Below are 18,318 nucleotides of genomic sequence, written 5' to 3' on the forward strand. Positions count from 1 at the left end.
TAAACTTGTATTCAAACTATAATATATTTGTTATATGTCTAAAGTTAGGAAATAAAAACGAATTGTTTTGTTCTGCATGAGCAAAAATGTTTTGTTTTTTCCTCCTCCTTTTTGGTTTAAGAAATAAAAATGACTGCTTTGTTTATTTAGACAGAAAGTCATTAAAAATTATATTTGGGGATTTTTTTGTTTGTTTTGTTTATTATTATTTTTTATTCTAAAGCAAAGTATAACGCTCCCAATATAGCCTATACTGTAACGGAGCTGCCAACATTGTAAACTCCGAACGCGTGCATGAGATAGCCTATTCAAAGCAACGCAATTTCTTCATCCGTTTGCAATATAATGAAATTTTAATTTTAATTACAATGCTCATGTTTGTGCTTTTTGATTAGACCTATTTATTATGTGCAACATTTAAATTAATATTCAGAAACGGGTAAAGTTAGCCTACTTCTACCATTTGTTTTTCTGATGAACTTTTATCAGCCTGCAAACCAAAATAAAATAGGCCTAGGCTAGGCTACTTGATTATATGAAGAAAAAATGTTTAACAAAATTACAAAAGTAAGGATAAATGATGTTTGACAGGGAACGCATCTCAAAGTCGCATATAGACTCATGTTGTAGTTGGAGCTGTCAGCGCCGAACAACAGGCAAATAAAATATTAAGCTAATTAAAGTTACAAAAGTTCAGTGAGTGATTTTCTTTTTCTTTTGTTCTTTGATCAACATTAATGGTGGCAGCGAGTATAGGCTGTCAGTGGACTGATTCAATGGACATAGGCCTACTGTTTTACTTTCTCAACCGTTAAGACAAAACCGGCTGTGTTTACGGGGATATTTGAACTTGAAAAGAGGTGTGTACCTACTGAAGTCTTTCCACGGTTGAAAAAATAATTCTTCTGATGTTTATTCATGTTTATTTGATGCTATAAATTATCTAAAAGGATAATTGTGAGATATAATTCTATGTATTTGTCCGTGCACTATATGAGACGCGGCTCTTTGCACGCTTTGTGTGAGTGCGCAGCTCAGAAAACAGCGCGCATGCAGACATGTTTGTCTTGCGCTTTAAGAATGCTATCAAGAATCGATTTTCTATTCTTAATCCTAGGCTACTAACTAGCCTATAAAAAATATTTCATTCATGTTATTGCATGTGAATAAATATGTTTTACTATATAGGGCTATGTGAAATATAAGCCTATGTCATTATTTGATATTGACGATTATCGTCTGGAAACAGACTGTTAAATCGACATCGCGATACTTGCGAGACATCGTCGATATACGATAATATCGTCATATCGCCCAGCCCTACTGTCTATCCATCTCTCTATCTGTCTGTCTGTCTATCTATCCATCTCTCTATCTGTCTGTCCATCTCTCTATCTGTCTGTCTGTCCAACTCTCTCTATCAGTCTGTCTGTCAGTCTATCCATCTCTATCAGTCTGTCTGTCTCTATCTGTCTCTGTCTGTCCATCTCTCTCTATCAGTCTATCTATCTATCTATCTATCTATCTATCTATCCATCTCTCTATCTGTCTGTCCATCTCTCTCTATCTGTCTGTCCATCTCTCTCTATCTGTCTGTCAGTCTGTCTATCCATCTCTCTATCCGTCTGTCTATCCATCTCTATCAGTCTGTCTGTCTCTATCAGTCTGTCTGTCTCTATCTGTCTGTCTGTCCATCTCTCTCTCTCTATCTGTCTGTCTGTCCATCTCTATCTGTCTGTCAGTCTGTCTATCCATCTCTCTATCTGTCTGTCTGTCTATCTAGCCATCTCTCTATCTGTCTGTCTCTATCAGTCTGTCTGTCTCTATCTGTCTGTCTGTCTATCCATCTCTCTATCTGTCTGTCTGTCTGTCTGTCTCTATCAGTCTGTCTGTCTGTCTATACATCTCTCTATCCATCTCTATCAGTCTGTCTGTCTCTATCCATCTCTCTGTCTGTCCATCTCTCTATCAGTCTGTCTGTCCATCTATTATATTTGGTCTTGACTCTTACACAGTTTCTAGTGTATTGTACTTAGTGGGGACCTGTAGTGTCTCAGGAATGCCATATAAACCCCTCTGTGATACACACACACACACTTCCTACAGGTTTAGCGTAGTGGGGACCTTGTCTGATGAGTAATCAATTATAACTAATTTTTTTTAACTCTTTTATTATAGGCTATTTGCAAGGATGATGAAGACATGACCATAAAGAACTGCTCTGGGGATTCTGTAACAACTGCTGGTGTTTCACGACGTACAGTTGAGGTACATATATATTTAATATCTGTCTCTCTGTCCATCTCTCTCTATCAGTCTGTTCATCTCTTTATCTGTCTGTCTATCTATCCATCTCTCTATCAGTCTGTCCATCTCTCTCTATCAGTCTGTCCATCTCTTTATCCGTCTGTCTGTGTATCCATCTCTCTATCTGTCTGTCTGTCTGTCTGTGTATCCATCTCTCTCTATCAGTCTGTTCATCTCTTTATCTGTCTGTCTATCTATCCATCTCTCTATCAGTCTGTCTATCTGTCTGTCTATCCATCTCTTTATCTGTCTGTCCATCTCTCTATCTGTCTGTCTGTCTGTCCATCTCTGTCTGTCTATCCATCTCTCTCTATCTGTCTGTCTGTCCATCTCTCTCTCTCTATCTGTCTGTCTGTCCATCTCTATCTGTCTGTCAGTCTGTCTATCCATCTCTCTATCTGTCTGTCTGTCTATCTAGCCATCTCTCTATCTGTCTGTCTCTATCAGTCTGTCTGTCTCTATCTGTCTGTCTGTCTATCCATCTCTCTATCTGTCTGTCTGTCTGTCTCTATCAGTCTGTCTGTCTGTCTATACATCTCTCTATCCATCTCTATCAGTCTGTCTGTCTCTATCTGTCTCTGTCTGTCTGTCTGTCTCTATCAGTCTGTCTGTCCATCTATTATATTTGGTCTTGACTCTTACACAGTTTCTAGTGTATTGTACTTAGTGGGGACCTGTAGTGTCTCAGGAATGCCATATAAACCCCTCTGTGATACACACACACACACTTCCTACAGGTTTAGCGTAGTGGGGACCTTGTCTGATGAGTAATCAATTATAACTAATTTTTTTTAACTCTTTTATTATAGGCTATTTGCAAGGATGATGAAGACATGACCATAAAGAACTGCTCTGGGGATTCTGTAACAACTGCTGGTGTTTCACGACGTACAGTTGAGGTACATATATATTTAATATCTGTCTCTCTGTCCATCTCTCTCTATCAGTCTGTTCATCTCTTTATCTGTCTGTCTATCTATCCATCTCTCTATCAGTCTGTCCATCTCTCTCTATCAGTCTGTCCATCTCTTTATCCGTCTGTCTGTGTATCCATCTCTCTCTATCAGTCTGTCCATCTCTTTATCTGTCTGTCTGTCTGTCTATCTATCCATCTCTCTGTCTGTCCATCTCTCTATCAGTCTGTCTATCTGTCTGTCTATCCATCTCTCTATCTGTCTGTCTGTCTCCATCTCTCTATCTATCTGTCTGTCTGTCTATCCATCTCTCTGTCTGTCCATCTCTCTATCAGTCTGTCTGTCCATCTATTATATTTGGTCTTGACTCTTACACAGTTTCTAGTGTATTGTACTTAGTGGGGACCTGTAGTGTCTCAGGAATGCCATATAAACCCCTCTGTGATACACACACACACACTTCCTACAGGTTTAGCGTAGTGGGGACCTTGTCTGATGAGTAATCAATTATAACTAATTTTTTTTAACTCTTTTATTATAGGCTACTTGCAAGGATGATGAAGACATGACGACCATAAAGAACTGCTCTGGGGATTCTGTAACAACTGCTGGTGTTTCACGACGTACAGTTGAGGTACATATATATTTAATATCTGTCTTTCTCTCTGTCTGTCCATCTCTCTCTATCAGTCTGTTCATCTCTTTATCTGTCTGTCTATCTATCCATCTCTCTATCAGTCTGTCTATCTGTCTGTCTATCCATCTCTTTATCTGTCTGTCCATCTCTCTATCTATCTGTCTGTCTGTCTCCATCTCTCTATCTATCTGTCTGTCTGTCTATCCATCGCTCTGTCTATCCATCTCTCTATCTATCTATCCATCGCTCTGTCTGTCTGTCTGTCCATCTCTCTCTATCAGTCTGTCTGTCTCATCTGTCTGTCTATACATCTGTCTGTCTGTCCATCTCTCTCTATCAGTCTGTCTGTCTCATCTGTCTGTCTGTCTATACATCTGTCTGTCTGTCTATCCATCTGTCTGTCTGTCTATCCATCTCTCTATCTGTCTGTCTGTCCATCTCTCTCTATCAGTCTGTCTGTCTCATCTGTCTGTCTGTCTATACATCTGTCTGTCTGTCTATCCATCGCTCTGTCTATCCATCTCTCTATCTATCTATCCATCGCTCTGTCTGTCTGTCTGTCCATCTCTCTCTATCAGTCTGTCTGTCTCATCTGTCTGTCTATACATCTGTCTGTCTGTCCATCTCTCTCTATCAGTCTGTCTGTCTATACATCTGTCTGTCTGTCTATCCATCTGTCTGTCTGTCTATCCATCTCTCTATCTGTCTGTCTGTCCATCTCTCTCTATCAGTCTGTCTGTCTCATCTGTCTGTCTGTCTATACATCTGTCTGTCTGTCTATCCATCTTTCTATCTGTCTGTCTATCCATCTGTCTGTCTGTGTATCCATCTGTCTGTCTATACATCTCTCTATCTGTCTGTCTGTCTATACATCTCTCTGTCTGTCTATCCATCTTTCTGTCTGTCTATCCATCTCTCTATCTGTCTGTCTGTCAGTCTGTCAGTCTGTCTATACATCTGTCTGTCTATACATCTCTCTGTCTATACATCTCTCTGTCTATACATCTCTCTGTCTGTCTGCCTGTCTATCCATCTCTCTATCAGTCTGTCTATCTATCCATCTCTCTATCAGTCTGTCTGTCTATACATCTCTCTATCTGTCTGTCTGTCTATACATCTCTCTGTCTCTCTGTCTGTCTATCCATCTCTCTATCTGTCTGTCTATCTATCAGTCTCTCTATTAGTCTGTCTGTCTGTCTGTCTCTATATGTCTGTCTATACATCTCTCTATCCGTCTGTCTGTCTATCCATCTCTCTATCTGTCTGTCTGTCTATACATCTCTCTATCCATCTCTATCAGTCTGTCTGTCTCTGTCTTTCTGTCTGTCTCTATATGTCTGTCTATACATCTCTCTATCCGTCTGTCTGTCTATCCATCTCTCTATCTGTCTGTCTGTCTATCCATCTCTCTATCCATCTCTATCAGTCTGTCTGTCTCTATCAGTCTGTCTGTCCATCTATTATATTTGGTCTTGACTCTTACACAGTTTCTAGTGTATTGTACTTAGTGGGGACCTGTAGTGTCTCAGGAATGCCATATAAACCCCTCTGTGATACACACACACACACTTCCTACAGGTTTAGCGTAGTGGGGACCTTGTCTGATGAGTAATCAATTATAACTAATTTTTTTTTACTCTTTTATTATAGGCTATTTGCAAGGATGATGAAGACATGACGACCATAAAGAACTGCTCTGGGGATTCTGTAACAACTGCTGGTGTTTCACGACGTACAGTTGAGGTACATATATATTTAATATCTGTCTTTCTCTCTGTCTGTCCATCTCTCTCTATCAGTCTGTCTGTCTATCTCTCTATCCGTCTCTCTATCCGTCTGTCTATCCGTCTGTCTGTGTATCCATCTGTCTGTCTGTCTTTCTGTCTCCATCTGTCTATCTCTCTATCCGTCTCTCTATCCGTCTGTCTATCCGTCTGTCTGTCTATCCATCTGTCTGTCTGTCTATACATCTCTAAGTCTGTCTATCCATCTTTCTATCTGTCTGTCTATCCATCGCTCTGTCTATCCATCGCTCTGTCTGTCTATCCATCTCTCTATCAGTTTGTCTGTCTGTCTATCCATCTCTCTATCTGTCTGTCTGTCTATCCATCTCTCTATCCGTCTCTCTATCCGTCTGTCTGTGTATCCGTCTGTCTATACATCTCTAAGTCTGTCTATCCATCTTTCTATCTGTCTGTCTATCCATCGCTCTGTCTATCCATCGCTCTGTCTGTCTATCCATCTCTCTATCAGTTTGTCTGTCTGTCTATCCATCTCTCTATCTGTCTGTCTGTCTATCCATCTGTCTGTCTGTCTGTCTGTCTGTCTATCCATCTGTCTGTCTATACATCTCTCTGTCTGTCAGTCTGTCTATACATCTCTCTGTCTGTCTCCATCTCTCTATCTGTCTGTCTATCTATCTGTCTGTCTCTATCTATCAGTCTCTCTATTAGTCTGTCTGTCTGTCTCTATATGTCTGTCTGTCAGTCTGTCTATACATCTCTCTATCCGTCTGTCTGTCTATCCATCTCTCTCTCTCTATCTATCTGTCTGTCTGTCTATCCATCTCTCTATCCATCTCTATCAGTCTGTCTGTCTCTATCTGTCTCTGTCTGTCTGTCTGTCTCTATCTGTCTCTGTCTGTCTGTCTCCATCTCTCTATCTATCTGTCTGTCTGTCTATCCATCTCTCTGTCTGTCCATCTCTCTATCAGTCTGTCTGTCCATCTATTATATTTGGTCTTGACTCTTACACAGTTTCTAGTGTATTGTACTTAGTGGGGACCTGTAGTGTCTCAGGAATGCCATATAAACCCCTCTGTGATACACACACACACACTTCCTACAGGTTTAGCGTAGTGGGGACCTTGTCTGATGAGTAATCAATTATAACTAATTTTTTTTAACTCTTTTATTATAGGCTACTTGCAAGGATGATGAAGACATGACGACCATAAAGAACTGCTCTGGGGATTCTGTAACAACTGCTGGTGTTTCACGACGTACAGTTGAGGTACATATATATTTAATATCTGTCTTTCTCTCTGTCTGTCCATCTCTCTCTATCAGTCTGTTCATCTCTTTATCTGTCTGTCTATCTATCCATCTCTCTATCAGTCTGTCTATCTGTCTGTCTATCCATCTCTTTATCTGTCTGTCCATCTCTCTATCTATCTGTCTGTCTGTCTCCATCTCTCTATCTATCTGTCTGTCTGTCTATCCATCGCTCTGTCTATCCATCTCTCTATCTATCTATCCATCGCTCTGTCTGTCTGTCTGTCCATCTCTCTCTATCAGTCTGTCTGTCTCATCTGTCTGTCTATACATCTGTCTGTCTGTCCATCTCTCTCTATCAGTCTGTCTGTCTCATCTGTCTGTCTGTCTATACATCTGTCTGTCTGTCTATCCATCTGTCTGTCTGTCTATCCATCTCTCTATCTGTCTGTCTGTCCATCTCTCTCTATCAGTCTGTCTGTCTCATCTGTCTGTCTGTCTATACATCTGTCTGTCTGTCTATCCATCTTTCTATCTGTCTGTCTATCCATCTGTCTGTCTGTGTATCCATCTGTCTGTCTATACATCTCTCTATCTGTCTGTCTGTCTATACATCTCTCTGTCTGTCTATCCATCTTTCTGTCTGTCTATCCATCTCTCTATCTGTCTGTCTGTCAGTCTGTCAGTCTGTCTATACATCTGTCTGTCTATACATCTCTCTGTCTATACATCTCTCTGTCTATACATCTCTCTGTCTGTCTGCCTGTCTATCCATCTCTCTATCAGTCTGTCTATCTATCCATCTCTCTATCAGTCTGTCTGTCTATACATCTCTCTATCTGTCTGTCTGTCTATACATCTCTCTGTCTCTCTGTCTGTCTATCCATCTCTCTATCTGTCTGTCTATCTATCAGTCTCTCTATTAGTCTGTCTGTCTGTCTGTCTCTATATGTCTGTCTATACATCTCTCTATCCGTCTGTCTGTCTATCCATCTCTCTATCTGTCTGTCTGTCTATACATCTCTCTATCCATCTCTATCAGTCTGTCTGTCTCTGTCTTTCTGTCTGTCTCTATATGTCTGTCTATACATCTCTCTATCCGTCTGTCTGTCTATCCATCTCTCTATCTGTCTGTCTGTCTATCCATCTCTCTATCCATCTCTATCAGTCTGTCTGTCTCTATCAGTCTGTCTGTCCATCTATTATATTTGGTCTTGACTCTTACACAGTTTCTAGTGTATTGTACTTAGTGGGGACCTGTAGTGTCTCAGGAATGCCATATAAACCCCTCTGTGATACACACACACACACTTCCTACAGGTTTAGCGTAGTGGGGACCTTGTCTGATGAGTAATCAATTATAACTAATTTTTTTTTACTCTTTTATTATAGGCTATTTGCAAGGATGATGAAGACATGACGACCATAAAGAACTGCTCTGGGGATTCTGTAACAACTGCTGGTGTTTCACGACGTACAGTTGAGGTACATATATATTTAATATCTGTCTTTCTCTCTGTCTGTCCATCTCTCTCTATCAGTCTGTCTGTCTATCTCTCTATCCGTCTCTCTATCCGTCTGTCTATCCGTCTGTCTGTGTATCCATCTGTCTGTCTGTCTTTCTGTCTCCATCTGTCTATCTCTCTATCCGTCTCTCTATCCGTCTGTCTATCCGTCTGTCTGTCTATCCATCTGTCTGTCTGTCTATACATCTCTAAGTCTGTCTATCCATCTTTCTATCTGTCTGTCTATCCATCGCTCTGTCTATCCATCGCTCTGTCTGTCTATCCATCTCTCTATCAGTTTGTCTGTCTGTCTATCCATCTCTCTATCTGTCTGTCTGTCTATCCATCTCTCTATCCGTCTCTCTATCCGTCTGTCTGTGTATCCGTCTGTCTATACATCTCTAAGTCTGTCTATCCATCTTTCTATCTGTCTGTCTATCCATCGCTCTGTCTATCCATCGCTCTGTCTGTCTATCCATCTCTCTATCAGTTTGTCTGTCTGTCTATCCATCTCTCTATCTGTCTGTCTGTCTATCCATCTGTCTGTCTGTCTGTCTGTCTGTCTATCCATCTGTCTGTCTATACATCTCTCTGTCTGTCAGTCTGTCTATACATCTCTCTGTCTGTCTCCATCTCTCTATCTGTCTGTCTATCTATCTGTCTGTCTCTATCTATCAGTCTCTCTATTAGTCTGTCTGTCTGTCTCTATATGTCTGTCTGTCAGTCTGTCTATACATCTCTCTATCCGTCTGTCTGTCTATCCATCTCTCTCTCTCTATCTATCTGTCTGTCTGTCTATCCATCTCTCTATCCATCTCTATCAGTCTGTCTGTCTCTATCTGTCTCTGTCTGTCTGTCTGTCTCTATCTGTCTCTGTCTGTCTGTCTCCATCTCTCTATCTATCTGTCTGTCTGTCTATCCATCTCTCTGTCTGTCCATCTCTCTATCAGTCTGTCTGTCCATCTATTATATTTGGTCTTGACTCTTACACAGTTTCTAGTGTATTGTACTTAGTGGGGACCTGTAGTGTCTCAGGAATGCCATATAAACCCCTCTGTGATACACACACACACACTTCCTACAGGTTTAGCGTAGTGGGGACCTTGTCTGATGAGTAATCAATTATAACTAATTTTTTTTAACTCTTTTATTATAGGCTACTTGCAAGGATGATGAAGACATGACGACCATAAAGAACTGCTCTGGGGATTCTGTAACAACTGCTGGTGTTTCACGACGTACAGTTGAGGTACATATATATTTAATATCTGTCTTTCTCTCTGTCTGTCCATCTCTCTCTATCAGTCTGTTCATCTCTTTATCTGTCTGTCTATCTATCCATCTCTCTATCAGTCTGTCTATCTGTCTGTCTATCCATCTCTTTATCTGTCTGTCCATCTCTCTATCTATCTGTCTGTCTGTCTCCATCTCTCTATCTATCTGTCTGTCTGTCTATCCATCGCTCTGTCTATCCATCTCTCTATCTATCTATCCATCGCTCTGTCTGTCTGTCTGTCCATCTCTCTCTATCAGTCTGTCTGTCTCATCTGTCTGTCTATACATCTGTCTGTCTGTCCATCTCTCTCTATCAGTCTGTCTGTCTCATCTGTCTGTCTGTCTATACATCTGTCTGTCTGTCTATCCATCTGTCTGTCTGTCTATCCATCTCTCTATCTGTCTGTCTGTCCATCTCTCTCTATCAGTCTGTCTGTCTCATCTGTCTGTCTGTCTATACATCTGTCTGTCTGTCTATCCATCTTTCTATCTGTCTGTCTATCCATCTGTCTGTCTGTGTATCCATCTGTCTGTCTATACATCTCTCTATCTGTCTGTCTGTCTATACATCTCTCTGTCTGTCTATCCATCTTTCTGTCTGTCTATCCATCTCTCTATCTGTCTGTCTGTCAGTCTGTCAGTCTGTCTATACATCTGTCTGTCTATACATCTCTCTGTCTATACATCTCTCTGTCTATACATCTCTCTGTCTGTCTGCCTGTCTATCCATCTCTCTATCAGTCTGTCTATCTATCCATCTCTCTATCAGTCTGTCTGTCTATACATCTCTCTATCTGTCTGTCTGTCTATACATCTCTCTGTCTCTCTGTCTGTCTATCCATCTCTCTATCTGTCTGTCTATCTATCAGTCTCTCTATTAGTCTGTCTGTCTGTCTGTCTCTATATGTCTGTCTATACATCTCTCTATCCGTCTGTCTGTCTATCCATCTCTCTATCTGTCTGTCTGTCTATACATCTCTCTATCCATCTCTATCAGTCTGTCTGTCTCTGTCTTTCTGTCTGTCTCTATATGTCTGTCTATACATCTCTCTATCCGTCTGTCTGTCTATCCATCTCTCTATCTGTCTGTCTGTCTATCCATCTCTCTATCCATCTCTATCAGTCTGTCTGTCTCTATCAGTCTGTCTGTCCATCTATTATATTTGGTCTTGACTCTTACACAGTTTCTAGTGTATTGTACTTAGTGGGGACCTGTAGTGTCTCAGGAATGCCATATAAACCCCTCTGTGATACACACACACACACTTCCTACAGGTTTAGCGTAGTGGGGACCTTGTCTGATGAGTAATCAATTATAACTAATTTTTTTTTACTCTTTTATTATAGGCTATTTGCAAGGATGATGAAGACATGACGACCATAAAGAACTGCTCTGGGGATTCTGTAACAACTGCTGGTGTTTCACGACGTACAGTTGAGGTACATATATATTTAATATCTGTCTTTCTCTCTGTCTGTCCATCTCTCTCTATCAGTCTGTCTGTCTATCTCTCTATCCGTCTCTCTATCCGTCTGTCTATCCGTCTGTCTGTGTATCCATCTGTCTGTCTGTCTTTCTGTCTCCATCTGTCTATCTCTCTATCCGTCTCTCTATCCGTCTGTCTATCCGTCTGTCTGTCTATCCATCTGTCTGTCTGTCTATACATCTCTAAGTCTGTCTATCCATCTTTCTATCTGTCTGTCTATCCATCGCTCTGTCTATCCATCGCTCTGTCTGTCTATCCATCTCTCTATCAGTTTGTCTGTCTGTCTATCCATCTCTCTATCTGTCTGTCTGTCTATCCATCTCTCTATCCGTCTCTCTATCCGTCTGTCTGTGTATCCGTCTGTCTATACATCTCTAAGTCTGTCTATCCATCTTTCTATCTGTCTGTCTATCCATCGCTCTGTCTATCCATCGCTCTGTCTGTCTATCCATCTCTCTATCAGTTTGTCTGTCTGTCTATCCATCTCTCTATCTGTCTGTCTGTCTATCCATCTGTCTGTCTGTCTGTCTGTCTGTCTATCCATCTGTCTGTCTATACATCTCTCTGTCTGTCAGTCTGTCTATACATCTCTCTGTCTGTCTCCATCTCTCTATCTGTCTGTCTATCTATCTGTCTGTCTCTATCTATCAGTCTCTCTATTAGTCTGTCTGTCTGTCTCTATATGTCTGTCTGTCAGTCTGTCTATACATCTCTCTATCCGTCTGTCTGTCTATCCATCTCTCTCTCTCTATCTATCTGTCTGTCTGTCTATCCATCTCTCTATCCATCTCTATCAGTCTGTCTGTCTCTATCTGTCTCTGTCTGTCTGTCTGTCTCTATCTGTCTCTGTCTGTCTGTCTCCATCTCTCTATCTATCTGTCTGTCTGTCTATCCATCTCTCTGTCTGTCCATCTCTCTATCAGTCTGTCTGTCCATCTATTATATTTGGTCTTGACTCTTACACAGTTTCTAGTGTATTGTACTTAGTGGGGACCTGTAGTGTCTCAGGAATGCCATATAAACCCCTCTGTGATACACACACACACACTTCCTACAGGTTTAGCGTAGTGGGGACCTTGTCTGATGAGTAATCAATTATAACTAATTTTTTTTAACTCTTTTATTATAGGCTATTTGCAAGGATGATGAAGACATGACCATAAAGAACTGCTCTGGGGATTCTGTAACAACTGCTGGTGTTTCACGACGTACAGTTGAGGTACATATATATTTAATATCTGTCTTTCTCTCTGTCTGTCCATCTCTCTCTATCAGTCTGTCTATCCATCTCTCTATCCGTCTCTCTATCCGTCTGTCTGTGTATCCATCTGTCTGTGTATCCATCTGTCTGTGTATCCATCTGTCTGTCTGTCTATACATCTCTAAGTCTGTCTATCCATCTTTCTATCTGTCTGTCTATCCATCGCTCTGTCTATCCATCGCTCTGTCTGTCTATCCATCTCTCTATCAGTTTGTCTGTCTGTCTATCCATCTCTCTATCTGTCTGTCTGTCTATCCATCTGTCTGTCTGTCTATCTATCTGTCTGTCTGTCAGTCTGTCTATCCATCTGTCTGTATCCATCTGTCTGTCTGTCTATACATCTCTAAGTCTGTCTATCCATCTTTCTATCTGTCTGTCTATCCATCGCTCTGTCTATCCATCGCTCTGTCTGTCTATCCATCTCTCTATCAGTTTGTCTGTCTGTCTATCCATCTCTCTATCTGTCTGTCTGTCTATCCATCTGTCTGTCTGTCTATCTATCTGTCTGTCTGTCAGTCTTGTTGATTCAATAACTACAACAGTTATCAGACAATAGATTCTTTATTGCTCCATCACTTAACACAGCCGCTCTACCTCTCATAGAACGCCAGACCGAACAACAACTGAATAAACCGCGCTAACCCATAAAATGGTGCCCTTCACACATGCGCAGTAAAAGAAACATAACTTAACAATCTCCCTCTTTTTTTTTTTATAAAGAAAAAACTGTTCAAGATATAACATAAGCATTGGTTATTATTATAACAGGATAACAGGTTAACTTAAATACCTCAGTTTAAATGTCTACATTGACAAAACATAAGCAAATCCATTCAGTGCTTAAGATAGCAAACACCTGTGCTGAGGGCTTTCAGAAGGCCAAGTGCAGATGCACCCTTTTTGGTCAAGCAGTTAGCTAGCTGCTCTTTAGTGGCTGACCACAAGATCTGCTGAATAGTTCCAGAGTGTATAAGCTCCTTCATACTACTGATTTCTAGGCGCAGTCTCTTTTCGGTTACAGATTTTGTAGATTTGAGAGCATCAAGAAGAGAATGATTGTCTATTACACACACAATAGGCACGTTGATGCATGAGGAGCCACCAGTGGTAATCTCAGAGTATAATGTAGCGAGGAAAACGGCACTGTCAACTCCATCTGCAAGTGCCAAAGTCTCTCCCGCTAAGGTACTCCGTACAACTCTTCTGATCCGTTTTGACTGCCAAGATATAGGAGAAAATTTTCCATTTTCCCCCATAAGCATGATGAAATGACCACCCTGTGTACCACCATCCGGAAGATTTCCCATTGAGGAATCACTGTACACCACCAATTTAACTGAACTGTTTTCCCCTAAGTACTGAAACCTCAAGATGACCTCTTCTGATTTCAGTTTTCTGATAAGTTTATTTGCACAATGCAGGGTCTGAACGGTAGCATGCTTTGTGTTAGATGCCAACATGGATATGTCATATATAATGTCAGGACGACTTTGCCTGGCAACCCACAATATTTGTCCAATCTTTGATTTAAGCATGTCCATCTCAACATCTGTCAATGACGCCTCACGTTGTGTTGCTCTGGTGGAATCCACTGGGATGGGTTGCAGATTTTTTATGTACGTTCCTTGTTGTACTTGTATTTCATCGTCCTTAGAATGTACTTCTATTCCAATGTAGCTGAAACTGTCATGTTCTTCCCGTCCGACTTGAAAGGCAGCTTTCAACTGAGGAATGATATTTATGGAGAATGCATCTGTACCACCCCAAATAAAGTCATCCACATGTGACGCAAGAATCCCCATCACCTTGCAGGAATCATCCACCCAGTAGAATACTGCTGGATCTACCTTTGACACGGTAGCTCCCAATTGTTGCATGGTGTCTTTTACTCTATTATACCAGAATAAAGAAGCATCTGTTAGGCCATAAACACATTTTTTCAACTTCCATATGGTTCCTTTGTTCTGCACTTCTTGTGGTGGGCGAATGTAAATATCTCTGGTTAACTCTTTACCTTGTAGAAAGGCTGCTTTAATGTCCATGGAGTTTAGCTGCCATTTATTTTGACATATTACTGCCATGATCATTTTAAGAGACTCTGAGGCACATGTAGGTGAGTCTTTGGGAAGGTCTTGAGTGTTCATTTCTTCAAAGCCTCTCGCCACTAGTCTGGCCTTACGTACAACTCCAGCAGTCGTTTCTTTAAGTGTGCACACCCACCTCGTGGAGATGCACTTCTGGCCTTCATCTTTCACTTCTTCAAAGACGTTATTTCTCTTCCAGGTGCTTAGTTCTGTATTTTTTTCATGCGTGAAGAGATCATCATGTACTATCAATATATCTTCATCATTGTAGCCAGTGCTCAACTTAGCATGTTCGGATGGAATCACCTGAACATTGTCCATTTGTCCTAGATTGACTGATGCAGTTGTGCCAGCGGTTTCCTCAGGCTCACTGAACTGCAAATTGTACCAGTTTTTGTGTTTGCCGGTTGCCTTTCCTGCTCGGCCGAGGATTTTTCCAGTATGGATTTGTCCACTTTGATTATCTGTGTATTTAACTATTTGATCTTTTTTCAGGCTTAGACCTTCACAGTTCGTGGATGAGCAGGTTTGTGGCGTGTGGGATTGATAAAGACTATCACCTCCAGGTAGCACTGATGCAGAAGGTTCACTGACATCTTCAGCATTAATGGGTTCGTCATTTTCTGGTGTCATTTCCTCAGTTTCACTTTCAGTGTCACTAAGATCTGCTGCTGGTGTTATTGTGGGATTTTCATTTTTTTTCATTTGTTCCCTTTCTGTCTCCTCCAGGTTTGTTTGTGGGTCATCCACCTTTCTTAGTCTAGACTGATGCACCCGAACATAGGTTCCACCATGCCTGACAAATACAACCACACTATCTTGGCCTATGACCACACCTGGACCTTTCCACTCATTACAATCTACTCGCTTATAATACACTTTGTCTCCCGTTTCATATCTGTCATCAATGGGCCGCAGTTGCTTACGAAGGGCTCTTCTAATTCTCTCTGAGCATTCGGCTTCTGTGAATGCTGTTCTCATTGCATGTAGTGTGGTGATTTGTTTAGCTATCCAACTACTCGTACTTGTTTCTAGAGCTGGAGGCTTATTGGTGAGGACTGAGGGAAGATTCGGGTTCTGCCCAAACACTAACTGGTAGGGACTGTAACCATGCACATTGTGCATGGAGTTCTTTGCCATTAGTGCCCAATCTAGAGCTGTCTTCCAGTCACAGTTGTTGTCCCTCTTCAGTTTCAGCAAAATTTCAGTTAGGGTCAGATTGTGCCTTTCAACAAGGCCATTGCTCCACGGACTGTACGCTGCCGTTGTTTTGATTTCAATGTTAAACTTTTCAGCCATGTCCTTCATTTCGTCGTTATTAAATTCACCTCCATTATCACTAAACACTCTGCATGGGGGACCATGAACACTTATCCAGCAGTGAATAAAATGCTTCACTATCTCTTTTGGGTTCTTTGTGGTGACGATACTCCCTGCACTGAAGCGTGTGAAATGATCAATAGCATGCAAATACCATACTCCGTGCTCAAGCTCATGCAAGTCCACAGCCACAGTCTCATTATAGGCTGATGCCATAGGCAAACCCACTACAGGCTTATGTTTTGGCTTGCTGTATCTGGTACATGTATCACAGTTTTTAACAATGTTCTTAAGAATTGTGTTGCTTTCATCATCGTGATTACCTGAGCAGGCCAGTAATTTTTTCAGTCTATCAGCTGAAGCATGTCCAAATTGTCTGTGTAGTTTCAATAGGACTGTCTCCTTTTCTTTTGTTGTCATGTTTTCTGTCACAGCAAGAATTTCATTTTCATTGTGTGTCTTGTTCTCACTTGTCTCCTTTTCATCTGGATGGCTGTCTTCTCTCAAATTCACACAGTAATGTCCTGAAGATGTTAGTTCAAGTTTAACAGGTTGTTTAAACATCGTTGCTTTGTCACGTGCAATGTCCAGAACTGCACTTGCTCTTTTCAATGAAGTCTTGCTTAAAAGCATTGGTATTTCTGCAGGAACAACTTCTGTCTCTATTTTGCATCTGGTATGTCCTATCCTTGCTGGAATGGTAACTTTCCTTGTGGAATAAACAACCTTGCCATCACCAAATCTGAAAGGTCTTGCACTTTGTTTGTCATCTATTTTTAGTAACTCACTCTGTGGCAGCCCACTTGTGTAATCTTCAAGCCATTTTTCTCCACACACAGTTCTTGTACAGGCTGTGTCAATCACAGCTGATCCTAAAGCCTCCACCATGAAAATTTCTGTGTTAGACAAAGATTCATTTGAAAACAAAGTGATGTTACATTCTTCAACGTCATCTTTTAGTCCTTCATCTTTTGTCAGTCTTACATGTTCCTTTTTATTTGGACAGTCCTTTGCCCAGTGATACGTGCTTTGGCAAATTGCACATTTCGTTCTTCTTCCATATTTATCAAGAGGGTTTGTGCCTTGAGCTATGGTTTGGGGTTGTTGTGTAGTGTTAGACTTGTGTCCCCGTTTTCCTGAATATCTCGTGTAATAGGCAGTGTCACCATCTGTGTTTTGTAGTACACTGCCGCCCTCTCGTGGTGAAGTAACGTTATCTCCAAAAATTCTTTTCAAGGCTGATTTCATATCAGTGAAAGAAACGCTAGAGCAAGCTGTAAGTGCTAACTGTTTATCTTTAACAGTAAGTCCGGCAGTATCAAGTAGCTTAAAGGCTAGTACGGCATCAGGAAGCTCCATTTTGAACTTACGTAGCCTGTTGTATCGACGTTCGAACTCGACGATGTATTCCACCATAGAAACACCGCTCTCTCTAGTGATCCGGTCAAACTCCGTGTACGCCTCGTACTGCCGATCTTTTTCTTCTTTTAAAAATACAGAGTCCAACTTCGCTATGAGTGTTTGCATTCCCGTGTCGTCATTCAAATCCTCAGCGGAAATTTCCAGAGCACTGTCCCTTGCTCTGCCCGTTAGTGACAGAGTAACTGCCAAGGCTTGTTTTTTCTTTTCCAGGTCAGTAACGCGTCTCCAAATTTCAATCTCATTTTTCCAACTTTCATAAGCCGTCTTCTCGTCAAACGGTGGGGGATTTTTGTAATTCCCAGCAGCAGCCATCCTCTGCTACCAATGTTGATTCAATAACTACAACAGTTATCAGACAATAGATTCTTTATTGCTCCATCACTTAACACAGCCGCTCTACCTCTCATAGAACGCCAGACCGAACAACAACTGAATAAACCGCGCTAACCCATAAAATGGTGCCCTTCACACATGCGCAGTAAAAGAAACATAACTTAACAAGTCTGTCTATCCATCTGTCTGTCTATCCATCTGTCTGTCTGTCTATACATCTCTCTGTCTGTCTGTCTGTCAGTCTGTCTATACATCTCTCTGTCTGTCTATCCATCTGTCTGTCTCTCTGTCTGTCTATCCATCTCTCTATCTGTCTGTCTATCTATCTGTCTGTCTCTATCTATCAGTCTCTCTATTAGTCTGTCTGTCTGTCTGTCTGTCTCTATATGTCTGTCTGTCAGTCTGTCTGTCTCTATCTGTCTCTGTCTGTCTGTCTCTATCAGTCTGTCTCTGTCTGTCTGTCTGTCTGTCTATCCATCTCTCTGTCTATCCATCTCTCTATCAGTCTGTCTGTCCATCTATTATATTTGGTCTTGACTCTTACACAGTTTCTAGTGTATTGTACTTAGTGGGGACCTGTAGTGTCTCAGGAATGCCATATAAACCCCTCTGTGATACACACACACACACTTCCTACAGGTTTAGCGTAGTGGGGACCTTGTCTGATGAGTAATCAATAGGGGTGTAACGATTCATTCGTTTTCTCGATGCATCGATTACAAATCCTGACGATGCATATGCATCGATCTTGAAACATGTATTTCGAATTGTGAATCGTTT

This window comes from Rhinichthys klamathensis, unplaced genomic scaffold (genome assembly GCF_029890125.1).
Source record: "Rhinichthys klamathensis goyatoka isolate OS25496 unplaced genomic scaffold, OSU_Roscu_1.1 h1tg000209l_1, whole genome shotgun sequence".
Classification (NCBI taxonomy): domain Eukaryota; kingdom Metazoa; phylum Chordata; class Actinopteri; order Cypriniformes; family Leuciscidae; genus Rhinichthys; species Rhinichthys klamathensis.